The 25690-nt window shown below is 39.2% G+C and overlaps 1 protein-coding gene and 1 non-coding gene across 6 annotated transcripts in view; both read left to right on the forward strand.

The window, feature by feature from the left end:
* The window catches only part of PLCB1 (phospholipase C beta 1), a 752222-nt gene that overhangs the window by 674926 nt on the left and 51606 nt on the right, over nucleotides 1-25690 (forward strand). The window lies entirely within an intron of this gene.
* On the forward strand, nucleotides 23264-23471 carry LOC112206558 (small nucleolar RNA SNORA73 family). The gene has a single exon (XR_002940977.2). It is a non-coding gene; the product is annotated as a small nucleolar RNA SNORA73 family (small nucleolar RNA).

The raw sequence follows: 25690 nt of genomic DNA on the forward strand, positions 1-25690 counted from the left end.
TTAACTGTTTATATTTAAATATAAATATAAACAGCCACATGCTTAATCTTAGTTTCTAATGTGTAATCCACCGTTGTGTCAAAAAGGATTGCACTGGGACAAAAGACTATGTTCATCATTATAAAAGAGCTGTTTACATGGGAGGAAAGGCTGACACATAATTGAGGAAACCAAGGAAGGCTTCACAGAGGTGGCAGTCACTGAGCTGAGACCTAGAGGAGCAGATAGGAAGGACTTCCTCATGACAATGTGAAAAAGCCTGAGATGCGAGTATCATGTTACTTGCATCGTGTGGAACTGTATGTAATTTCATCATTTGCATGTTGTGTTACTCTGCTCAGCTTCCATAGCAAAATATCACAGACCGGGTGGCTTCAGCAACAGAAATTTATTTTTTCACAATTCTGGAGTCTGGAAGTCTAAGATCAAGGTGCCCGCGAGATTCGTTTCTGGGGAGGCTTCTCCTCTGGGTTTGCAGACAGTGGCTTTTTACCATGTCCTCAGATGGCCTTTCTATGCACGTGCACAGAGAGAGAGAGAGCGCATGCACACGCTGGCACTTCTTCCTTTTCTTATAAGGACACCAGCCCCATCAGATCAGGGACCTACTCATAGGAGCTCATTTAACCTTAATTACTTCATTAAAGATCCTGTCTCCAAATATAATCACATTGAGGGTTAGGGCTTTGATATATGAATTTGGGGTAGACACAATTCAGTCCATAAAGGAAGTATATCTCTCACACATAGCTCACACAAATTCTGTAGAAAACTATCATCTATTTACCTAGCATCTGGTAATTTTAATCACTGCTTTTGATTTGCATAGTGATAGATAACATAGGGTTCTAGAATATTAACAGGTATAAAAAATACCTAAACCAAAGTATCCACCTCACAGAACTCGAATGTATTTAAATATTGCTTAAGCAAATATTAATTTTCCTTTATTCTTTGAAGACAAACCAGTGGTGAGTTGGAGCTTACTATCTAAGCTCATAAGAGTCCATTTTAAAATTTTTCAGGGATTTTGTGACCTGGTTATTCAACACAACCATTACTACAAATTAAATTATATAAACTTTCAATGAAATAAATTTATTCAAAACAAATGTAACAAATACTCATAACTCATCATTTACCAATTTTTTCCTAGAGCTTTGTTGAAGCACTTTTTAAATTTTTTTTAAGACAGGGTCTCACTGTGTTTCCTGGCTGGAATGCAGTGAAGCGATCATGGCTCACTGCAGCCTCAATTTCCCGAGGTCAGCTCAATGGATCCTCCCACATCAGCTTCCCACGTAGCTGAGAATACAGGCTTACCACCACACTTGGCTGATTTTTTTTATTTTTAGTTTTGTAGAGGTGGAGTTTTGCCACGTTGCCCAGGCTGATCTTAAACTCCTGAGCTCAAAGCGATCGTCCCGCCTCAGCCTCCCAAAGTGCTCGGATTACAGGCATGAGCCACCATGCCCGGCTCACTTACAAATAGTTTAATACCTCTCACTATTGCCGGTGCTCTCGAGGTACTTTGCATCTTTACATCTACTACGCTCCATCGGTAGTGGTGCCTCTGACAGTCTGCTGCTGTACACTCCTCCCAACTCCTTATTCAAGGTCACCACTTTGTTACTTTGAGACGGGCTCTGGGCAAGTATTTACACCATTGAAAATCAACAATCTCTAAAACTGGGCCCTTTCGTTTTCCAGGAGAGCCGTATATTAATCATTTACCAGCATACCACTGGCTTTCATGGTACAGGGTTTTCCCAGTATTTATCTGGAGTTCCTGTTGCAGCTTTCCATGGTTGAAACATTATTACCCATCCTTTAAAAACAAAATGAAACTTTTTACTGAAATAAATTACCTTCTTTAAAGCTTTTTTTTTCTGTTTCCTCCACTAGACAGAGCCTGTACTGCTCTGTTGATCTATGAACTTTCAGGCCCTCAGTATAAAATGTTTTAAGGACAACAGAAAAGTCCCCTAAAACTTACACCTAGCATTGACAACATTTTTCTAGCCCCCTCAGCAATGTCTTCTACCTAAAATTGCCTCAGCTGTAACGTAACATACCTCCTGCTGCTAGTACTAGCTCACAGCTAATACTAAGGGTAACACTTGACTCCATTTTACAGGGGCCACTTTTTTTCCTCTAAAAGTTTTATGTAGCAGTAAGTGAAATAGAATAGATGCTGGGGTAAACAGCAGTTTCCAGATTAAATGTTATTTTCTGTAGGAAACATTTCTCTCCAATGTTGCCCCTTCACACCATCCCCAAACAAGTAAAAAGTTGCTCAGACTTTGAAAATGTAATACCATCTGGCAGAACTCACATTCGACCTTTTATTAAAACTACAATTATGTCACACCTGTGAGATTTAAAATTCAAGGCTCCGGAAGTTAAAGCGACGTGTCCAAGGTTACATGGAAAATTCTTGAGAGCTCACAGTTTCCTGCCCTGGCCTTTCACTTCGGATGTACACCATAGTACGTGGGTTTTCTGATTAGAGCTCTCTTCAGTTATGATTTATTTTACCATCATAACATTTTGGGAGGCTGGTATGAGGGTGAGTATAGAAGAAGGAATTCAAGCAGAAAAGGTTAAATGATTTACAGTTTTCGCCCTTTCTCCAAGGGAAATTTATGTGCCCCCAAATTTGAGAATCATGAATTTAGATTAAATGAGAATGGATAAAATCCATTTACAGTCAATTTAGATTGTATAAGAATGGATGAAATCCTTGGCATATCTGAAGAATGGAAAAGGGATCCCAGGAGGTAGTTCTGGATAACTTTTAACTTGAAAACGTCTGGTAGAGGCCGGGCATGGTGGCTCATGCTTATAATCCCAGCACTTTGGGAGGGCGAATCAGGCAGATGACTTGAGCCCAAGAGTTTGAGACCAGCCTGGGCAACATGGCAAAACCCTATCTCTACAAAAAATACAAAAATTAGCTAGCTGTGGTGGTGCATGCTTGTAGTCCCAGCTACTTGGGGGGCTGAGAGATGGGAGGATTGCTTGAACCTGCGAGGTCAAGGCCGCAGTGAGCCAAGGTCGCACTACTGCACTCTGGCCTCTGGCCTGGACAACAGATTGAGACCCTGTCTCAAAAATAAATAAATAAATAGTCTGGAAGGATAGAAAAAGCAAGTGAGAAACAAAAAAGGGACCACCTATGAGGTAGGAGGAAAACCAAGAGTGTCGAAGAAACCCAGAGGAAAAGCAGTGCATGAGTATGAAGGGCATGATCCCCAGTGTCTAAAGTTGGTGAATGCTACAGGAGAGTCTTCTTTGGTTTTAGTATCCAGGAGGTCATTATTGGCCTCGATCTTAATGAGGAATCAGCCAAAAGGTGGGGAAGGGAACCAGGTAAGAGTGGATTAAACAGGAGACCAGGAACAGGAGACAGCTTATCTAACACTCATTTGGAGGTTTAGACTCGAAGGGAAGCAGGGATCTGGTCTAGTAATGGAGGAAATAGGAGGGAAAATCCATTTGAGAAGAGATTAATGAGTCCTTCTAATTCATGGTTCGGTTTAGTTTATCATGAAACACTAAATCAAATGAAAGAGTTGCTTCTATAGCCCTGTGCACTTCCATCAGCAGATTTTATATTGGGTTGTGCAGATCAACCCCATTGCCAAGGAAGAACAAGAAAAAGATATTTCACCTACATTAATGGTTGGCAGAGTGGTTTTTCCCTCTGATAAATTAATATTCAATGGAGGAACAATATGTTAATGAGTATACAGCATAGATTATTCAGAACAATAACAATAAAGGATTTCTGTAGACCTTGTTTAAATGTTAGATTTTCTTTTGCTGTTGAGTACATGAACAGCAATACTTACACAACTTACATCATGATCGTCAGAGCCGACACAGAAAGCCACAGGCCTGCCTGGCTGCTACACTGAGGTGTCTACAGACCAAGAGGCTTCACACGTGCCTTTCTGTAATTAGTATTTACTCAGCCTCCTATAGCAGGGAAAATATTTTGCACATAATAAACTCATATATTTCCTTACCCATTAAGGGGTAATGTACTTAAGCACATTTTCCTGTAGGATTTTTACCAGCAAGGTCGAGTCATAGCTCCAGGAGAGGAAAGAATGGGACTCCCTAGAAGAGAAGATCCTCATTAGCAAGTGAAAAATTTTGTAAAACAGGGATTACAAGAGAGGAAGGTATTTTTTTTTCAAACTTTTCAAATTCCTTTAGCTTCTTCTAACATGGAAGTCAGATCTGGGGGGCTAGAGCCTTGCTTGCTATATACCCAAAGATGACAGAACTCAGGATAAGACATAGAAAAAGAGAAAAGCCTGCCCCCTTCTTCCTCAGGCCTTGGAATCGTTGGAAGAAGAAGGGGAGAGAGAGAATAGAGCAGGAAATGAGACTTTGTATGTACCTCTCTGACTTCTACCGTCCAGGCGAAAATCCGGAAGATTCTGGAGCAGGCTCATGACTCCTCATATCTTGTGTGTCTTAGAAGGGACACGAAAGCTCTTGCATGTCCTGGTGATGGGAAATGGTGGTGTGAGCGGGGGCTGGTGTGAGCGGGGGCTGGTGTGAGCAGGGGCTGGTGAAAGCTGGGACAAGACAAAGAGGCTCCCTCTGGTGTTGACTTCATAACTGAAGTCCGCTGGACTCAAGTAATGAGTGGACTTGGCCAGACTCTACCGGGGCATCTCGCCCCAAATGGCCAGCAGTCTTGTGTCCATGGAGAAATCTAGACCAACCATTTCACAGCACAGACCTATGAGGATGCAGAGAGCAGCCTGGCAGGTCTAAGTCTGTGCCTTTCTCCCCCTTGGAAGACACACTGAGTTCCTGAATAGATTTACCCACCATTTGGGAGAGCTGAAAATGGGAAGGACAACTTTACAAGCTTCAACTTTACCCAAAGAGACTGACTCATGCAAAAAAACGTGTAAAACCAATCCTACGGGGAGTGAAATGTTGAAGAAACCATAAGGAAATTGTCTATTTCCTTTAACAGTTAGAAGGACTAGGGCAGCTTCCCTTCCTGTCATGGGAAGTGTGGCTCCTACGCCCTCTGGGAGAGTGGTTTGAGAAGTGTTTCCGCTGTGACTTAAATTATAGCCATTTCCTGAGCAGGCAGCCCAGGGACTGTGGTAGGCAGTGCCAGCTACTCGGAGTCAATTGAAAGGGAATTGGTCGCCTGGGAGGTTTCTAACCTGATTTCAGGTTTCCTGGACACCGCGTCCTCTCCTGACCCAACACCTGCTGTGACAGATAGATGTTTGTAATGAGGTGAATAACAAACAGTCTCATGAACATTAGGTCACATGGAACAAAAGGCACACTGGCTTAGGTGGAGCCTGCATTTTCCTGTTTTTCTAATACATTTCTCTACCAAGTCTACTCACTCGCGGAAAGCTTTGGCAAGATTTTTAGGCAAAGCCTTTAAACTCACATTTTTTTGAGGAAAAAAATGTTTGCTATTTCATGGCTGAAAGAGAGACTCAATTCTGCTGTTACATTCAGAAATCTGTTTTTTTTGTTTTTAAATGTCTGTTTCATACTTAAAATCTCAGAATATCTTACTGAGACCAGCTCTAAAGTAAACTATTTCACCACACTCAAAGAAGACCCAACCATCATAATAAAGGGGGCAGAAAGAAACATTGGGAGGTGATGGATTTGTTGTAAAAATGAATGAGGGCCAGGCACGGTGGCTCACACCTATAATCCCAGCACTTTGGGAGCCTGAAGTGGGAGGATCACTTGAGCCAAGGAAATCGAAATCAGCCTGGGCAAGATAGTGAGACCCTATCTCTAAAAAAAATTTTAAAAATTAGCTGGGCATGGTAACACATGCCTGTAGTCCCAGCTACTGAGGAGGCTGAGGCAGGAGGATCACTTGAGCCCAGGAATTGCAGGCTGCAGTGAATTATGATCACACCACTGCACAGCCAGGGCAACAGAGCAAGATTCTGTTTTAAATAAATAAATAAATATTAATGAATAAAATCAAATATTCCTAATAGACAAACTGGCTTTTGACTTTTCTGGTGGTATTTCAACTGATTTTTCCTGTAGCGGAATTAATAGGTGAATGCCTGCCACAGCAAGGGTCCAGTGTGAATGAAGCTTTCTATGTGATTTGTAGGTTTTTCCTCTGCCCTGATGTGACTACCAGAAGTGGGGCTCAGCTGGGAGTTTTAGAAATGACTTTTTCTTTTTATTTAAATTTTGTGCCTAATTATATTCTTAGATGTATTAGTCAGAGCTTTATCATGATCATTCGTATTTCTACAGTCCCTCAGTATTTAAGTCTTATTAGCAAAAGTAAATGTGAAAAAGGTATTGTGTGAGATTTTACAACAGCCCAAGATGAAGAGTATAGATGTGTGTGGTGTTCGTCGATGGCATTATGCTTCTATCCTTGTTCTGACAGGATTCTGGCCTTTTGGAACATTCTGTCTAAGGATTGAAACTAATTTAGTTGAGAAACCTAAATATTACATTTCGAGAATGATTTTAACACCTAGATTTCCAATCTTGAAATTACAATAGTCACTCACTTATCAAAGAGTAGAGTAGAAAATAGGTCTTTCCTTTTAACATCTTTTCTCTCTTAAAATTGGAGGACAGGGATTTATAAGTAGTGTTCCATCTATCCATCCATCCATTTATCCATCCATCCATCCATTCTTCCATCCACCTATCCACCTATGGTATGTACTTGCGTGTGTGTGTGTGTGTGTGTAAACATATTTAAAAGGCAGGTTTACTCATTGCTTTTGGTACAGTTCTCTAAACTAAAGAAGCTTATGTTGGTACTTTTATTGTCCATGAAACTATATTATGAAACAATAACAGGTAGGAAGGATGGGTTCCCATAAATATCCTCTTACTCTCTTTGCATTTTGTATCATGTGCACTACTAATCTCTTACATTTGTTAATCCATTGCTATGGTTTTGACATAAGTTGGACTGACACCTTCATTTAGCAGATGTAGAAAGAGGCCCAGAGAGGTCCACTTACAGGCAGGAGTAGGGCCAGGCCAGAAATCTAGTCTCCCGTCTTTTTGCTTTTCTTAGCAAACAGATTCCCCAATGAGCAGACTTGATTGTGTCTTGCTGCACAGCAATCCACACTAACTATACAGGTGTAATGTCCATTATCTAAAAAACCCAGTCCGCTTTGATTTCGGATCATGTGCTTCCCTTCTCTACTGTGCAGATGTCAGGTAAACAGGTCATTGCTGCCCTGCTTCATTGTTTGTTCCGGTCTTCTTTTCTCTGGGTTCCTTCCTTTATTCATTTTCAGCTGTTACGAATTTATACACAATTAAAGGGGGAGGGAGGCATATTAATTGAAAAATTGATGACATAACCTTGAGGGCTTTGCTTTAATTACCTCCAGTGTCCAGGAATGACAGTTCTTCAGATTTATCTTCTCTTCCTTAATAGAGGATTTTCCCACTGGACGGACTTCTGGCGATATCTGGTGTTCAGACTGTAGTGCCATGCTCTGCTATTTTTATTACTCACACAAAAGTGAATTGATGGGCCACGAGCAAATTAAATTTATCATCATGCAACGGTGGGATGAAAGAGCCATTGCTAACCCTGGCAAACCTAAGGTGTACAATTTCACAAAATTACATAGATGGTAAGAGGTGGTGTTGACACAATTGGAGCTGACACTTTCATTTAGCCAATGTGGAAAGAGGCCCACAGAGGTCCACTTACAGGCAGTGGTAGGGCCAGGTCAGAAGTCTAATCTTCAGCCTCCTTGCTTTGTACTCCCGACCTCAAACCCAACCACTCTCTTCTCCCAACCATAATGCATCTTAGTGAGTTATAGTACAACACAAGATCTAGAAATATCTATTAAAAAATTATCTGCTGATCATAAAACAATTGAAAACGTAGAGAAGAATTTAGTTAGGGGCTAGATGTAGTGTTTACAATTTGAAAATCAATAGTTTTCCTCTATAGCATCAATAATATCTATCTGTCTATCTAATTATGTATAATATGAAACAAAACAACAGAAACCATAAGATATATTAATAGAACACATATAACCTGTTTATAGATATTCCTAAGGAGGATTGTGGCAAAGATTCCTGGAAGTGATATTTAATGATATCTTATAAAATGGTAGTGAAGAGAAAAGTAAAACAGTGGCAAAGAATATGAAAGATGAGATACCAGTGTATAAGAGATCAATAAATAATTAAAAGCAAACAAATGGGAAGGAACTGATCTTTCAGAAAAAACCAGGAGATACAGCTAAGTGCCCAGAGCACAGGATCCCGTCTGAGAGGGACACTGGAAAGAGAAAACCAAGGGAGGTAAATTATCAAAGAAATATTATAAGAAACATTTTCACAACTGAAGAATATTAATTACCAGACTGAAGGGCCAAACTGAGTGCCCAGCCACAAGAAAGAAATGACCCACACTTAGGCTCCAAACTGGAAAATTTTGGAATACCAAAAACAAAAAGAATTTTTTTCAACATTTCCAGAACAAAAACTACCACTCACAAATTGAAAGTCAGAATGAGATCAGGCATCTCTACAGAAAATGAAATTTGAAGAGTAAAGCAAAGCATTCAAAGTCCTAAAATAATTTAATGGGGATTTCTAAAGCCATACTATCAAGCCAGAGAATAGAACAAAAACATGTTCAGACATACAAAATACTGTACCATCTATACATTTTTCTAAAAGGCAAAACAAATTCTGTTCTTTCTATAAGCATATATATGAATAAGAATGAACAGAGAATTTCTGGACATCTACATACCAAACTTAAACCATGGTTTACCTGGGGGAGGGGACTGGGATTAAGGAGGTGGCCAAAGGGTGCTTTGCAGCTATCCATATTGTTTGTTTGCATGTGTTTACTGAAATAATGTAATTATGTATTATCTGGGTGATTAAAAGTATTCTTCATGTTAATGCAAGATAATCCATTAGTGATAAAAGTTAGTTTTAAATGAGAGCTTGTTTGAAATTCTAAGCTTTCCTCTGACTGTTCATCTGGAACCACTTCTTTCAAGTGCCCTTTCTATTTCTAGCTTTAAAAAGAAATCCAATTCAGGCTAAAAGGAGCCATTATAGTTTCTTGATATCATCACATTTCTGTTAATGAGCCCTTCAAACTTGATTGGTTCTTAGTAGAATTACAGTGATTCTGAAGCAATCCTGAAGTCACCTGTATCCCTCTGCCATAGAAAATGCCGCATCTGTTGCTGATATAATCTAAGATAACAAAATATCAAGAAAACAAAACAGAGAGACCTGAGCTTCCAATGAAAACTCTGTATAACTTTTTAAAATATGTTTAAATGCATCAATGAATGGGAAAAAAGTAGAGAATGCTCAGAGGACAAGGTCCAAGTGAAAGCAGGTACCAGAGACGTGAGCAGAGCATGCAAGCTGTCCTTTATCTTGAAGGTGTCTATCAGTGTCAGCTTGGTAGAACTTGGTATTGAAACTTGGTGTAGAATAGAGGAGGAAAAAATTCTCCCTGAGAATTCATGATTGCAAGCTGGTCCTCACTGGGGGTTTGAAGCCTGAATTCACCCCACCTGACAAACTCAGGGCCAGACTGAAGGGCCAAACTGAGTGAGTGCTCAGCAACAAGAAAGAAATGACCCACGCTTAGGCTCCAAACTGGAAAATTTCAGAATACCAAAAACAAAGAGATTTAATTTAAATCTGTCTCATCCTGGAAATCCTCTGGGCTCCTGACATAATTAATCAGTTTGTTTAAAAAGGAACCCATCTTTAAACCAGACCTTAAACTATTACTACAGATAAAGTTCCAGGAAATTCACCACATGAAAGCAATCACAATGAATACAAAGAAAGTCCATGAGTGAGAAAGAGCAAAAATAACAGACAGCAGAATGACCCCTACAAAAACTTGAGATTTTGGAATTATGAGAAACAGAATATTAAGCAAGTACTTTTAAGGTTGACAATATGAGTAAAAAGCAACTGACTAAAAAAAGCGATGAAGCACATTTGCAAACAAACAAATTGATTCTCTATAAGTGAAAAATATATTTAAAATGCAATGCATAGTTATAGCAACAGAAAGAGAATTAGTAAATTTTTAGAGATCTATATAATTAGCAAGAATACAGCAAAGTATCAAAGACATGGAAAATATGGTAGAGAGATCAAGAGGCACGAAGGATAGAATGAGAAGAGGTGAGAGCAAATAGGTACAGGAGATTATCTGAAGAGGTTATGTTTCAGAATTAATAAAATTAATTCTGGATTAATTCATAGATTCACAAATTCATAGATTAAGAAATCTCAAGCATAGTGTATTTTAAACAATGCCACATCTAAATATAAGTATCATATTTAAGTTCCAGAAACACAAGTATCATTTAACAATGAAAGTAATAAAGAGATTTTTAGCACAGCCCAGGAAGACAAAAGATGGGGAGCAAGGATACAGTGAGGACTGAGGGTTTCCCACCAGCAAATCTTCACTAAAGGAAATCATATCTCCATATGCTAGTCAGACAAAAAAATGCCCACTATTATCCCTTTCTGTTCAATGCAGTAAGACAAGAAGAATAAATAAAAGATACAATGTTTAGATATTAAATGAAAAAATATTTGCAAATGATGTGAATAACTATTCAGAATAATCTACAGATAAGTTAATGAGTTAGCAAATATGCTGAATATAAAATTAATTTATAAAAATCCATTTCATTTCCATATATAAGCAACAGGCAGCTAGAATAACTTAAAAAATATATAACATCATAACAAGTAAAGTTATTATTGGGTATAACATCAAACAAGGTCTATTATAACATGCTTATGAATTGGAAGAGCCAATAGCATAAAAATAAGTTCTGGCCAACATGGTGAAACCCCGTCTCTACTAAAAATACAAAAATTAGCTGGGTGTGGTGGCATGTGCTTGTAATCCCAGCTACTTGGGAGGCTGAGGCAGTAGAATTGCTTGAACCCAGGAGGCGGAGGCTGCAGTGAGCCAAGATTGTGCCACTGCACTCTCCAGCCTGGGTGACAGAGGGAGACTCAGTCTCAAAAAAAAAAAAAAAAAGTTCTCCCAAATTGATCTATAGATTAAATGCAGTACCAAAAAAAGTCAACATTTGTAGAATTTGACAAGCTGATTCCAAAATTTTTATGGTAAAGCAATGGCCCAGGAATTACCAAGATGTTTCTGAAGTGGGACAGAACATAAAGATTCATCACATATCAAAAATCATTCTGAATATGTAGTAATTAAGATATTAGTGGGATACTGGCAGCTTTAACATTGGCACAAATAAGTGATCTATGAATAAGTGCACACTGATGTGAGAACTTGATTTATGAGAGAGATGGCACTGGAGACATGTGGAGAAACTCAGGCTTTTCAATAAATATTGAAAGAACTATTATTATTGATATGGAAAAAAACTAAATTGGATTCCTACCTCACCTCACACACAAAAATCCTATCTATGTGGTTTTAAGAAGTAAATATGAAATATAAAACTATAAATCTGTAGAATATTATGTAGAATACCTTTGTGCATTTGGGAAAAGGAAGGTTTTTCTTTACCAATATAGAAAAAGAACAAAATTTAACAGAAAGATTGATAATTTGGGCTAAATTGAAGGTAAGATATTCTGTTCATCAAAAGACACTTTGAAGAGAGTAAAAAGACAGATAACTCCTACACTTAAAACTTAATCAAAAATTAGTGTTATACATCATCCTTTGCTAGCCATGGGGGATTTGTTCTAGGACCCCCCCCACAGATACCAAAACCTGCAGATGCTGAAGCACCTGACACAAAATGGTGTAGATAGTCTCAAATTGATTTCCAGAGGGTTTGCACCAATTTTTACTTCCACCAACAGTTTACAGTTGTCCCAGATGCACCATATCCTTGAAAATTACTTAATATCATTAGACTTAAAAATAAAAAGTAGCAAAACATGAATCCCTGGTTTAGTTGGTTAAATAATGGTCCCTCATATTCCTAAACACTTCCTCAGATATGCCAGTGTAGAGGTATAAAATAGTATAACACTGTGGTTTATTTATATGTATTATAAAGATATATTATATATATTGTAAAACCTATTCATCCTCCTATATATATTAAATCCTCTCCAGATTACTTATAATACCTAAAATGCCATATAAATACTTGTTACACTGTATTGGTTATAATTTGTATTATGTTTTATTTATGTTTTTTTTTCAAAATTTTTTGAGTTACAATTGGGTGAATCGGTGAATACGGATTCAACCAGTGGATACAGAGAACCCATGCATACAGAGTCAACTGTATTATATAGTATTATATATACTCTATATTATATTAATATATTATAACATAGTATTATATTATTATATATGAAATTCCTACAGATTAAGTGAAAGACAAACAGTAGAAAAATGTGGAAAAACTCAAACAGGTGCTTCTAATATGGAAAAACACAAACGATTGGCAACATATAAATAGGCTCAAGCTCATTAGTAATCAAAGAAATGCGCATTGAAACCACAGTGTTATATTATTTTATACCTTCAGACAGGCATATGTTTTAAGTCTAACAATATCAAGTGATTTGCAAGGATATGGTGTATCTGGGACAACTGTAAACTGCAGGTGGGAGTAAAAATTGGTGCAAACACTCTGAAAAACAATTTGAGATTATCCAGTTAAGTTGAAGGTGTACAGTCCTATAACCAGAAATTCCTCATCAAGGTAGAAACTCCCTAGAGAAATTGTAGCGTATGTGTATCAGGAGCGTTGTGCCAGAGTGTTCATAGCAACACTCTCTGTACTAGAAAAAGAAATGAAAAATAACCCACCTATAATAGTAGAATAAAGCAATGTTAATATATTCCTACAAAAGAATATTACACAACAACTAAATAAATATGACTTGTAGCTACACATAACAACTTGGATAAATTTCATCATCAAAATATTTAGTTAAAAAAACAAGTGGGAGGAAAATATATACAGTATGATTCAATCCAATAAGTTTAAAAGCATGCAAAATGAATCAATATATTATTTTAGTATACAAATATGATACAAATAAATTTTTTAAAGTATGAGAACAATAAAACCAAAAAATTCAAGACTCTCATTACCTCTGAGGAGTCAGGGAAGGAGAGAGGATTTTATAAACTAGTCAGTAGGTGTTTATGCTTCAATGTTCTTTATATCTTATGACTATTTTACCCTCTTTTATATGTACTCAATATTGAAGAGATCAAAGCTATCTTGAGTAGAGGTAAAAGAAAAATGTTTTTAATTAAAAAATATATTTAAGGCCGGGTGCGGTGGCTCATGCCTGTAAACCCAGCACTTTGGGAGGCTGAGGTGGGTGGATCACGAGGTCAGGAGTTCGAGACCAGCCTGGCCAAAATGGTGAAACCACATCTCTACTAAAAATATAAAAATTAGCCAGACATGGTGGCCTGCGTCTGTATCCCAGCTACTCAGGAGGCTGAGGCAGGAGAATTGCTTGAACCTGGGAGGCGGAGGTTGTGGCAAGCTGAGATCACGCCTCTGCACTCCAGCCTGGGCAACAGAGCAAGATTCCATCTCAAAAAAAAAAAATATATATATATATATATTTAAATGACACTTTTAAAAATGGAGGGAGGAGAGTAGTTATGATATATCAGTTTACTGTAAGAATAATTTTGACAGATGGGATATTTTCGCATGTCAGCATCATTCAAATTTTTTATTATGTTAAACTGATGAACAGTAATTACATATAAAAAGTGGACATTCAAGTCATTCAGATAAAGCCACTACCCCGCTCTGTGGGTTTGTCAAAAGGTGTCAAGTCCTACCTTCTCAGTAGGCGTCTACACAGCCTGGCGCTGTATCCCTCTCCACCCGCCCCCTCGCAGTGCGCACTATACTTCCACTGTCCCAGCTCTTTGTCTGTCCCCAGATGGAACCGTGCTTCTCCTGTTTCTTCTGCTAGGCCACAATTCCTCCAGATATCTCCACACTGGTACCTTTTTCTGCAGTTCTTGGTTCAAATGTTTCTTTGCAGAGAGACTTTCTCAAATGGCAGAGTAGTTTCTATCTTTTTTCCTTTTTTTTTTTTTTTAATGTGTGGCACCATCATTCTGAAAATATCTTATTCTTGTGATTACTTGTTTATAACTTGTTTCGTCCCCACACAGGGGCCGCATCTCTGTTATTTCTCCAAGCACCTGGCATAGAGGAGATATTCAACAACTTTATAGAAGGAGTTAATATTTTGCAGACTAAATAGTTGGGCAATAGAAGGTTGCATATATATTCTTATTTTTTAAATTGGGGTAACAGTAAAGTTCAGACCCATTCACTTTAAATATTCATCCAAAAGATATTTATTAAGCATTTAGTATGTGTCAGGCACTGCGCTACATACTAAGGATACAGAGTGAACAGGAAGGTAGCCAGGAACCCTGTGCTGGGAATGGACAGGCCTCCAGGTGCCTAAGAAGATCAGAGTAAAATCAGGAACCACATGATCTGGAAGCTAAGTTGCCAAAATACTGTGGGTAGGATTCTGGGCATTTTTCTTCAATAATTCTATAGTGATACCTAAAGCCAGTGTGGAGATTAAAGGATGAGACTATCAGAGTTAAGGGGAGCTTTAGGACACAAAGCTAGTCATTGCACCAATGCCAGGCTTTCCACGAGAAAGAAAAACTAAAAAACAGCAAAACACAAGTCCCTGGATTAGTTGGTTAAACAATAGTCCCTCATCTTCCTAAACACTTCCTCAGATACGTCATTGAAAACCCCAGCTGGGAGGACCCCTCTGAGTTCCAAGACTGACTAATGAAATGATATTTCTACCTTTGATCTGTTGCAATAAAATTAAGATGTGAGTAGAAGAGAACAGAGATATCTCTATAAAGTTCCCTGTTACAGCTCAGTCAGCCCTTTGTATCCATGGGTTCCACATCCATGGACTCAACCAACTGCAGATCAGAAATATTTGGGGGGAAAAACGGTGTCTGTACTGAACGTGTATAGATTTTTGTCCTTGTCGTTATTCCCTAAATCATTGAGTTAGGTATTATCATTATTCCCTAAATTTACATTGAGTTAGGTATTATAACTAGCCTAGAGATGATTCACAGTGTATAAGTGGATGTGCAACGGGCATATGCAAATACTACACCCCTTTTTTGTTTTTTGTTTTTTGAGACAGAGTCTTGCTCTGTCACCCGGGCTGGAATACAGTGACGCAATCTAGGCTCACTGCAGTCTTCGCCTCCTGTGTTCCAGTGATTCTCCTGCCTCAGCCTCCCTGGTAGCTGAGATTACAGGCATACGCCGCTGCGCCCAGCTAATTTTCGTGTTTTTAGTACAGATGGGGTTTCACCATGTTGGCCAGGCTGGTCTGAAACTCCTGACCTCAGGTGATCTGCCCGCCTCAGCCTCCCAAAGTGCTAGGATTACAGGCCTGAGCCACCATGCCCGGCCAGAGCCACCACCCCCGCCTGCACCACTTTAAATAAGGAACTTGTGCATCCGTGGATTTTGGCATCCAAAGAGGGTCCTGGAACCAATCCCCCATGGATGCCTAGGGACAACTGTATTATATTAGGTTGCTAATCAATTCGTGTACACTTTACCCAGTTTTATACCATATTGAACTATTGATATTTGATTTGACATACCTGTGGCCATTTTTGAACAAGGCCATTCTGAACTAATATGTCTTGATGTGAGAGCATATTCCCTAGTGGCATCTTTGTTTCTATGGAATGCTCTGATTCAATTTATATCCCTTTGATTTATATCCTGTTTCCATCAGGGAACAAGCTCTCAGCACTAACGCCTTCTACACAGGAATGCCTCTACCATCTCTTTCAGATAGTTCAGAAGGCCCTTGAAGATCTTACACATTCTAAATACCCTGGGACACTTTCCACCATATCACAAGGTCATTACAATTGTCTGCCAGTGATAATTTTGTTCCTTAGGTTCCTAAACATTTACTCCTGGTTCTCAGTGGGTTTGTCAGCATCTCACAGGGTTGGCAATGACACCCACTATACTTCTCTCTATCCCGCCTTGGGGAATCAGTTTAACATCTTATCTCCTTGCTTGTTGGAATTGACACATCCAGCATTCAGACTGTCCATGCTACATGTAGGATAACCAACAAACAAAATTGCGTTTTTTTGAAACTTAAAGGCTCAATACCTTTATTTACTATTAGACTGCAGATTGTTGGGCCTGTAAGTAGGACACACATTGCCTAGAGTGGTCCGGCTCTGTCCTTTGCCATCTGGCTGCATGAATCAATGTCAGCTGGATACAAATATATCTCTGGAAAGGGGACATTGGGAAAAAGGGTAGATACACTAAGCACAGACCCCAGAACCTGTTCCCAGAAAAATATTTTCATGGTAAATCCTAATATATTAAAGCACAGGTTTAAAATGCTGGCTGCATGCTTTCTCTGTCTTTTATTTTCATTGGATGCTAGAATTTGAATGGGCCCTGTTTCTGCTTTATTAATCCATATTTTATGGCAGGAGAAATTCAGGAGAACTCAGGAATGGCAGGAAGTGGATGAGAAAGAGTGTGTGATAGAAACTACAAGTAGCCTTAAAGGCAAAACAAGAATAATGCTACTGAGATGATGAGGCTTGCATATCCAGCTGGCTACTGTATTCTGGCCACCAGAATTGGATCTCAGCTTGGATTTTCGAGGCTTAGCAGTACAATGAGGATTGGGATTCACAAATTATAATTATAAGTATTATTTATTAAAAGGTAGTTTTGGTCTCAGAAGGAACCAAATAATAATAATGCATGCATCACTGAAAGATAAAAATCCATAAAAAATAATTGGGGAATATGAGATAAGGGGAAAATTGAGAATAAGAATAAAAAGGTAACTTGGAGTAAGGGAGGAATAAATTAGTAAGCCAATCATAACACACACCCCATAACATCCTGGATATTGGTTGATGTCTGGATATTGAGTTCATGGGTCAACACTGGCCACAGAGGTGAAGCATCATTGGAGTAGCTTGGGCTTGCAAGGAAGGTTGGCATTATATCCCTTCCCATCCCCAGATGCCACCATAGACTCACCTATACTATCCCCAGGTCCTTATTGTACTCATTTTATTCATTCACACGTTTTTTGAATGTATTCAATATGCCAGTGACCAAGTTCTGGAGAAACCATACTTTGTAAAAAGTAGACATTGTCCCTGCTCCAGTGAAATTTACCCCCCCAAAAAAGGAGAGAAGGAACCAATAAACAAATGATTTCATGAACTAATTGTCTAGCTACAAACCCAGACAAGTTATCTGAAAGAAAGGAGCATGGTGCCAGGAAAACCCAGACTGGTCTGAGCAAGGTAGGTATAGGGGATCGAAGATTAGGCAGAACATCTTGGAGCAAGTGATGTTTGAACTAAGAGCCAAAGGCTGAGTAGGAATTAACTAGGTAAATGGTATAAGGTCTGGTAGAGTGAGAAAGAGTGTGTGGACGAAGAGAAATCCTTTCAGATACAGAGAATAATACACGCAAAGTCCCTGTGATAGGAGGGACCATTGTGTGTGCAAGGAACTGAAGAGTCATGGTAGATGACCACAGAGCATCAGGAAAAGAATATACAATGGAGCCAGAAAGGTAGACAGAAATGAAACCCATAAAGCCTTGGCTGCTGCATTAACAATTTTGGCTTTTATCCTAATAAGACTTAAGGCTGGCTGAAGGTAGTGATATGATCAGATTTAGGCTTTGAAAATATTTTTATTGATTAATGTGGGGAGCAAATTAAAGGGTAGAAGGGGCAAGCGGTTTGCAAAAGATTAGCTAAGGATATAATGTTAGTGCAGGCAAGAGACATTGGCAGTGTGGAGTCGGTTTATGACAGTGGTGATGGACAGAGGTAGAAGGATGTGAGAAACAGGGCCTGGAGCCGGATTGGCTGTAGGATACAGGGAAAGGGAGGAGTCAAGGAATTGCCTAGACATGTGGTTTGTGCAATTGAGTGGATTTTGACTCCTATTCCTGGGCTAGGTGTCAAACTGCCAAACTGGGAATGAGGGGGAGGGAGCCATGACAGCAACATTGGACATAGTATGACTGAGATGTTTTCAGGCATCTAGAGAAGTCATGTGGATGGTGAAATGTACCACTTTGGAATTGAGAAGAGAAGTCTTAGCTGGAGATAAAAGATTTGTGAGTCATACATATTAAAATGGAAGGAAAGTGGAGAAAATATAGCATGACAAAGAAAAGAAGCCCTCACCAGGCGCAGCGGCTCACATCTGTAATCCCAGCACTTTGGGAGGCCGAGGCGGGTGGATCACGAGGTCAGAAGATCGAGACCATCCTGGCTAACATGGTGAAACCCCGTCTCTACTAAAAATATAAAAAATTAGCTGGGCGTGGTGGCAGGCGCCTGTAGTCCCAGCTACTCGGGAGGCTGAGGCAGGAGAATGGCATGAACCCGGGAGGCGGAGCTTGCAGTGAGCAGGAGATTGCACCACTGCACTCCAGCCTGGGTGACAGAGCGAGACTCCATCTCAAAAAAAAAAAAAAAGAAAAGAAGGCCTCAGATGGATCCATGGAGAGTTTTCAAGGAGCAACTAGGCCTAGGATTATTCTAAACTCAGCACTAGGATTGTAAGGGCAAGTGTTTATTTTCTCACCATTAACTTAAACTTCTTCTCTATTGTTTTGTGTTACCCATGACAGAAACTGTCACTCATCTCTCACTCTAGAATTTCCTCAGTTAACCCTAAATCATCTTTGCCAATGATGATAGAAGTTTCACTCTAAATGGGTTTAATCAAGATGAAAAATATAATCGCATCATTTTATAATGAATAAGACTTCACAGGTATGCTAAATGATTGTTACCAAAGCCATTTAAATAGTAGTGATTTTATGCTTCTGTGTTTCAGTGGTCGGCTTCTCTGGCCTTGACCTGTGAGCTCAGCATGAAGTGCTGAGATTTGATTTAAGATGACCTAGAGTTTATGTACTGTCATTTACTTGGAAATTATCACTTTGTGTATTTCAGATGACATCTCTTAGGTCAGTTTTGCAAGTTCATTATTTCAAGCTGTCTAAAGGAGGTATAGGATTTTGTAACAAGTAATTAAGGAAACCACCATAAAAGTTTAAGTTTATACTATATGATAGTTTTCATTATCCAATGCTGCACTTTTTATAATAGACATTGAATAGGAGGGAACTATCCTTACTAAGTGGTAAGCATTTTTCCCCATGATTATTTGTTCACTGAATTTGGAAGTGATGGAATTCCAATGAAGAGCTATATCAGGATCATATGCACATGTGCAGTATAGGTATTTGCATTTGCTATGTGTGTTTCCCTGTGTTTGCAATGTAATATATAAAATCAAGACATCAACTGTTGTCTCCCCAGAGTTATAGCTATATAACTTAAGCAGCAAAGGAAAGGATTTAGGGGTCCATTTTAATGTAGGCAAGAGATAAGACCATTTTTTCAAGTTAATAGGAAAGAAAATTATGGAGCTGTACTGTCCAAGGTGGTAAACACTAGCCATACAGGGCTATTTAAATATAAATTATTGAAAAATTGAATAAAATTTAAAATTCAGTTTCTCAGTCACACTAGCACATTTCATGTGCTCAGTGTTCCCATGTAGCTAGTGGCTGTGGTATTGGACAGTGCCAATATGCAACTTTTCCACAATTACAGACGGTTCTATTGAATAGTGCCAAACAAGAACAGGGTTCAAATCCAGGCCAGTGCCTCTTTTTGCACAGCCAGTGCACTAAGAATGATTTTGACATTTTGAACTGATTGAAAAATAATCAAACGAAGAAGAATATTTTAGAGCACATGAAAATCATTTGAGATTCAAATTTTAGTGTCCTCAAAATTTCTATTGAGCACAGCCATGTGCATTCTGTTATGCATTGTCTATGTGTTCACACTACAACAGCTGCATTGAGTAGTTGTGACAGAGACTTTATAGTCTGCAAAGTCTAAAATATGTACACTCTGGCTCTTTAAGAAAAGTTTGTTAACTCTTGAGCTAAAGGAAGGAAAGGAGTAGTATCACACATTACCGTCATGAAAAATATTCTGTATAGATTTGGAAAATGAAATCAATAAGGAGAAGGGAAAGTGTATCTAGAATTCATGCCCAGATTTGATGGCTGTGGGATATCCTGCATTGGGGGGTGTGATGGTGGATCGGGTTGAAAGCTCTGGAAACGTTGGCAATAGCCTTTAACATGTATCCAAAAGGCTCCATCAAACCCTCAGCTTTCTCAGTGTCTTTGCAGGTTTTTTAGGATACTCTCAAAAGCTCACTTCTCTCTGTAATTCACCATCTTCCCCATTGTAAAAGGCAAATTAGGTCCTCTCAAAAGTTTGACAATATGAAACAAGGAAATTCAGTTAGTCTCTTGACAGCAATGCCAATTATCTTTCTTTTTTTTTTAAACATTGTCTTAGGCGAATGCCTAAGACAATGGAAAATTATTTTGCAGTGAGACCCAAGCTAATCCAGACACAAGCTGCTTTCATTACAACCATCTCTTCTCATCTCTTGAAGATGAGCTCACTAATAAGAGTACATTATCTCTTATTGGGACAGGCTTAAATACATGCAAGAACTTCATTAAGTCATTCCCTATCAGAATAGGAGCTATTGAGAATTTCTGCAGAACTAGGATTGTGTCTTCTCTGCCTATGAATTGAGTGGTGTCATGGCAAAGCACTCTAGGGAGCCCTGCCAACCTATTTGATAATGTTGATGGACAAGATTGTGTGAGGAGTGGGGAGAAAAAACACCTTTTATATTCTTCCCTGATGTACGTATAAGTAGTTCTTTAGGAAGAGATGAAATGCATGGCTTTGTCCTGAATAGATTCCCTTAGGGGACACCCAGGGAATTCCTAGGCCCAGTAGAATTAATGTTCTAGAAAGAGAATCATGCTTCTGTTGCAGAGCCCCCTTCTTAATCCTCATGAATCCTAGTTAATAACACATATAATAAAGTATTCTTATTGATGCCTGTAACTTCCTTTGAAATGCACCCAAAAGGATAAATGATATAGACATATGCTAAAGCAAGTATGGTGAAATGCTGCTGGTGGAATCTATGTGGTAGGTATATGGATGTCCACTGTAAATTGATTTCAACTGTTCTATATGTGTAAAGATTTTCATAACAAAATGTTAGGGAAAAAATCCTCCTGGAATACATTTCATGTAAGCCTCTAATTCCTCAGCATTAGCCACAAGCAGAACTGTCTTCAAAGGAGTAAATCATCAGGAAAAGTCCGTGACCCCAAAAGAGTGCTGTCCAGGTTTTCTCGGGCATGGCTCAGGTTCAGGCACAAATGCAAGTTCCCAGTTCCCATCTCCTCAGTGTGTGCCCGCTGACCTCCCTGCAACAGTTCCGCCCATTGACCAGTAGGGGATAATTCAGATGAACACCTTCGTGCTTGGAATATGAAAACTTAGACTTCTAGATTTTAAAAGGATTTCTGAGCCCGATCCTTACACACGTGCTTTGGTTTGTACTGTCTTTCTGTACATCCTCAGTTAAGAGATGCTTTCTGGAGTGTTTTGTAGATGGATTTGAAGACTTCTCACTGCTTCAGTACAGAATGCCCTGGCAATGCACGCCTGGAAGGAGTCCATGGACTGATATTTTCTAGCCAAAGGGAGCTAAAAATCAGCCATTTTGACATGTGGATTTCTCATTGATGTGTCTTGTTTATTTAATTCAATTTAATATGAAAGAGTAGAGAGGGTAGAACAAACTGTTCAGCAACGTATAGATCATTAGGTTTTAAAACCAAATAAAAAGTATTCAGTGTAAAAATTTGCCTGACTGAAAGGATTTTGAAATTATTCTTGAAAGCTCTGAAGCACGCAGAGGCAGCTTTGGATGTGATGGATATTTTTGCTGCATAGAGTATCCAGTGCCAAAGAGATGATTCTGTCAGAAAATATTACGAAGCCAACCTAGCTTTGATAATTGCTTCAGATTGTCTACATATATAATCCTAAATCTCTTTTCAAAGTACTTGCACTACCAGTGGTCTTTGATTTATAACTGCTGGTCCAAGAGATGGCCTACTAATAATATAAAACAGGGTCTTAGCTTCACTGCATATCATTTCCAGAGGATGTGAATCTTAAGTCAATATAAGAGATGTGTGAGTAGGAATGAGAACTCTTAGAAATCATAGGAAGGGGTTCAAGTCACAGGGAACAGCAGATGTAGCTGGCCTAAGGCAAAGGGAACAGTGCAGGATCAGAAAGAAGTCCATTCCAATGAAAAGAGCTGAGACCAAGGGAAACCATAATGGGGCCAGAGCATGCAAGACCATTGCAAGAAGCATCAAGGGCTTGGAGCTTTATCCAGAAGACAGGAGCAGCTATTGAGAGGGCATGCTCCAGCTTTTGTTTTAGCAGAATCTCTTTGCATGTGATGTGGAAAATGAATTGGAGAGGGGAATCAGGAAACCTGTCAGGAGGCTACTTCTGTAATCCATGAAATGGCAATATTCTGCTTTTATGTCCCTGAGAAGAAAGCATAGGTAAGGACCACTGAATACACATTTGGTAGAAAAAGAATATTCCCCGGCTAAGGATTGGAAAGATAAAACAATCAGGACCACCCACCCATTACTTCATTTTCCTTTATGTATCCGATCAAGTACCCTTTCTAAAAGAAGGTAAACTTTACAGTTTTTTTTTTTAATTTAAGCATCTCATTAGAACCTACTGAATATGAGTCTCCATGTACTAATTGTAGTAAAATCTCTCTGAAGGCTGGCATCAGCATGTCTGGACAGGATGTATATTCTAGCCCAGATTTTGCATAGATGTCACAAGGAGTCCAGAATCCCTTGATTTTCAGACATAGCCATTAGAAGCACACTGATCTTCACAGGTGGAGGCCTCCACTGCCATCAGTCTATTACTGCTGCTTAAATTCACAGCACCCTGGACAAGAGGAGAAGGTAGCCTAGCTGTTACATTGGCCCCCGCATCTCTCTGCCACACGATGGACAGCCATATCAGATTGCATTAGAATGTTGACTGCATGTTAACTGGTGATCCTTCTTTCTCTCAATACTTATTTTAAAATCACTCTAAACGCCCTGCTCTTATTACTAATTAGATTATTTGGCCTTGGTGTATAGTGTCTTGGGGTCATCAGTATGAAGGTCAGGTCACGAAAAAAGAGTGGGGTCTCCAGTGTGGATACACCCAGGAGGTCACTCTCTCCCCAGGCTGTGTCCAAGTAGCATAGGGGAGCACAGGGCTCTGTCCCCATGATATACAGTCCTTTTCCATGACATTGGAGATGAAGCTGGGCCTCAACTCTGCACATGCGTATTCCTACAACTTCTCAGAGTCCTGTGGATAATGACGGAGGAGAGAAACCATGCAGGAAATAGCCCCCTAGAGCACCCAATCTGGATCTAAAACATGTAATTTGTCTTACATGTTTAAGAAAAATTTGCTTTAATTTATTTTACTGTATTAATTGATTAATTTTTAAAGAAATAGTGGAGTCCATCACTAAGACCTCAGGCCATACCTTAGATATTGAGATGTTGAATAAATCCCACCAGTCTATTTTATTATAATGTGCCTCTTTTTTCCTAAAAACTAAGCCCCAAAATATAAAAGTTTATGTTGTTACTTATTTATTTATTTTAGAGACAAACTCTCACTCCGTCACCCAGCCTGGAGTGCAGTAGTACAATTGTAGCTCACCATAGCCTGAAACTCCTGGGCTCAAGCGATCCTCCCACCTCAGCCTCCCAAGTAGCCGGGACTACAGGCACATACCACCATGCCCAGCTAGTTATTTATATTTTGCTAAATGAATTTTTGAAATAAATTTCACAGATATTTCCCCATTTTCAGTTGAAATTTAATTTTCTTCCTTCCTTTCTTTCTTTCTTCTTTTTCTTTCTTTCTTTCTCCCTCTCTTTCTTTCCCTTTATTTATTTCTCTTTCTTTCTTTCTTTCTTTCTTTCTTTCTTCCTTTCTTTCCTTCTTTCTTTCTGTGCTTCTTTCTTTCTTTCATATTGCTCCTTGTGTAGCAGGGCTATCCCATAGGCAGGGTGCCCAGGGTAGTGAAAGTTTAATTTTCAAAGAGTTTTTAATGCCAGAATCCGACTTATGAATTCACTCAGTAGATATTACATGTCACTGGCATATGACCTTTTAATAGATATTTTATTGGCCTAGGAATGGTAAGGTCAGAGACTTGAGTGGTTCCACTTCTAACAGCAAAAAGAAACTATTTCTGGGTATAATAAAATTTAGCATCTTAAAATTTAGATAGAATAGTTGTTTATACTTACTCAGGGAACTGGAGGGTCATATGGGATATTTAAATAAATTGTGGAACACTTTGTCCTGAAAACTGCCCATTATAATACTTTAAACTAATTAAATTTCATTTAAAAGTTTCAAGCTGGCCGGGCGCGGTGGCTCACGCCTGTAATCCTAGCACTTTGGGAGGCCGAGACGGGCGGATCACGAGGTCAGGAGATCGAGACCATCTTGGCTAACACGGTGAAACCCCGTTTCTACTAAAAATACAAAAAATTAGCCGGGCGTGTTGGCGGGCGCCTGTAGTCCCAGCTACTTGGGAGGCTGAGGCAGGAGAATGGCGTGAACCCGGGAGGCGGAGCTTGCAGTGAGCCGAGATCGCGCCACTGCACTCCAACCTGGGAGACAGAGCAAGACTCCGTCTCAAAAAAAAAAAAAAAAGTTTCAAGCTTCCTGAACATCAGGGAAACGTGAAAATACAGTCCTGGGTTATAGAGACTAGCATCAGGAAAAACAGCCAGAAATTCTGAACTTGGATCTCTTCGCATGTCCTTGTTCTGCTTAAGAGATTGCTTAAGAGATGACCTTGATAACATTTTAAAAATTTGAGTGCGAAGTGCAATGTATTGCCTTTCCATGGATTAGAGCACATGATAACTCTTGAGCCAGATTATAGGAATCCCTATCATAAGATTAGGAGAAGTGAGAGAAAAGAATCAGAATCGAAAGCCTGACCCACAGGTGACTCCCTTGTCTAAAGAAAACGCTTGGTCTTGCTTTCAGCACATGGCTTCCTGAAAACGAACTTTACCTTAATAAGTAACTGTTTAAAACTTTACTTATTAATTTGAATTAGTTTGAGTCCTTAGGGAACCCTGAGAGGGTTTAGTTGTCTTGATTACAAAGGCCCACATCCCTCAGAAAGTACCCTCATGTCGGCAGCTGGACAACAACCTTAAGGATTGTCATTGTGGAATCACGGCACAATCCAATTTCTTATCTCACTGTTATGAGTTGAGTGGTGGTCACCAAAAAGACATGTCCTTATCCTGTTTCCTGGAACCTGTGAATGTTCCCTTGTTTGGAAAAGAGATATTTAAAGATGTTATAAAGGTAAGGATTTTGCAATGAGGAGATTATCTTGGGTCTTCCATGTGGGCCCTAAATCCAATGATGTGTGTATTAGTCTGTTCTCATGCTGCCAATAAAGACCTCCCAGAGACTGGGTAATTTATAAAGAAAAAGAGGTTTAATGGACTCATAGTTCCACATGGCTGGGGAGGTCTCACAATCATGGCGGAAGGCAAAGGAAGAGCAAAGGCATGTCTTACA

Source organism: Pan troglodytes, chromosome 21 (assembly GCF_028858775.2).
Source record: "Pan troglodytes isolate AG18354 chromosome 21, NHGRI_mPanTro3-v2.0_pri, whole genome shotgun sequence".
Lineage (NCBI taxonomy): Eukaryota > Metazoa > Chordata > Mammalia > Primates > Hominidae > Pan > Pan troglodytes.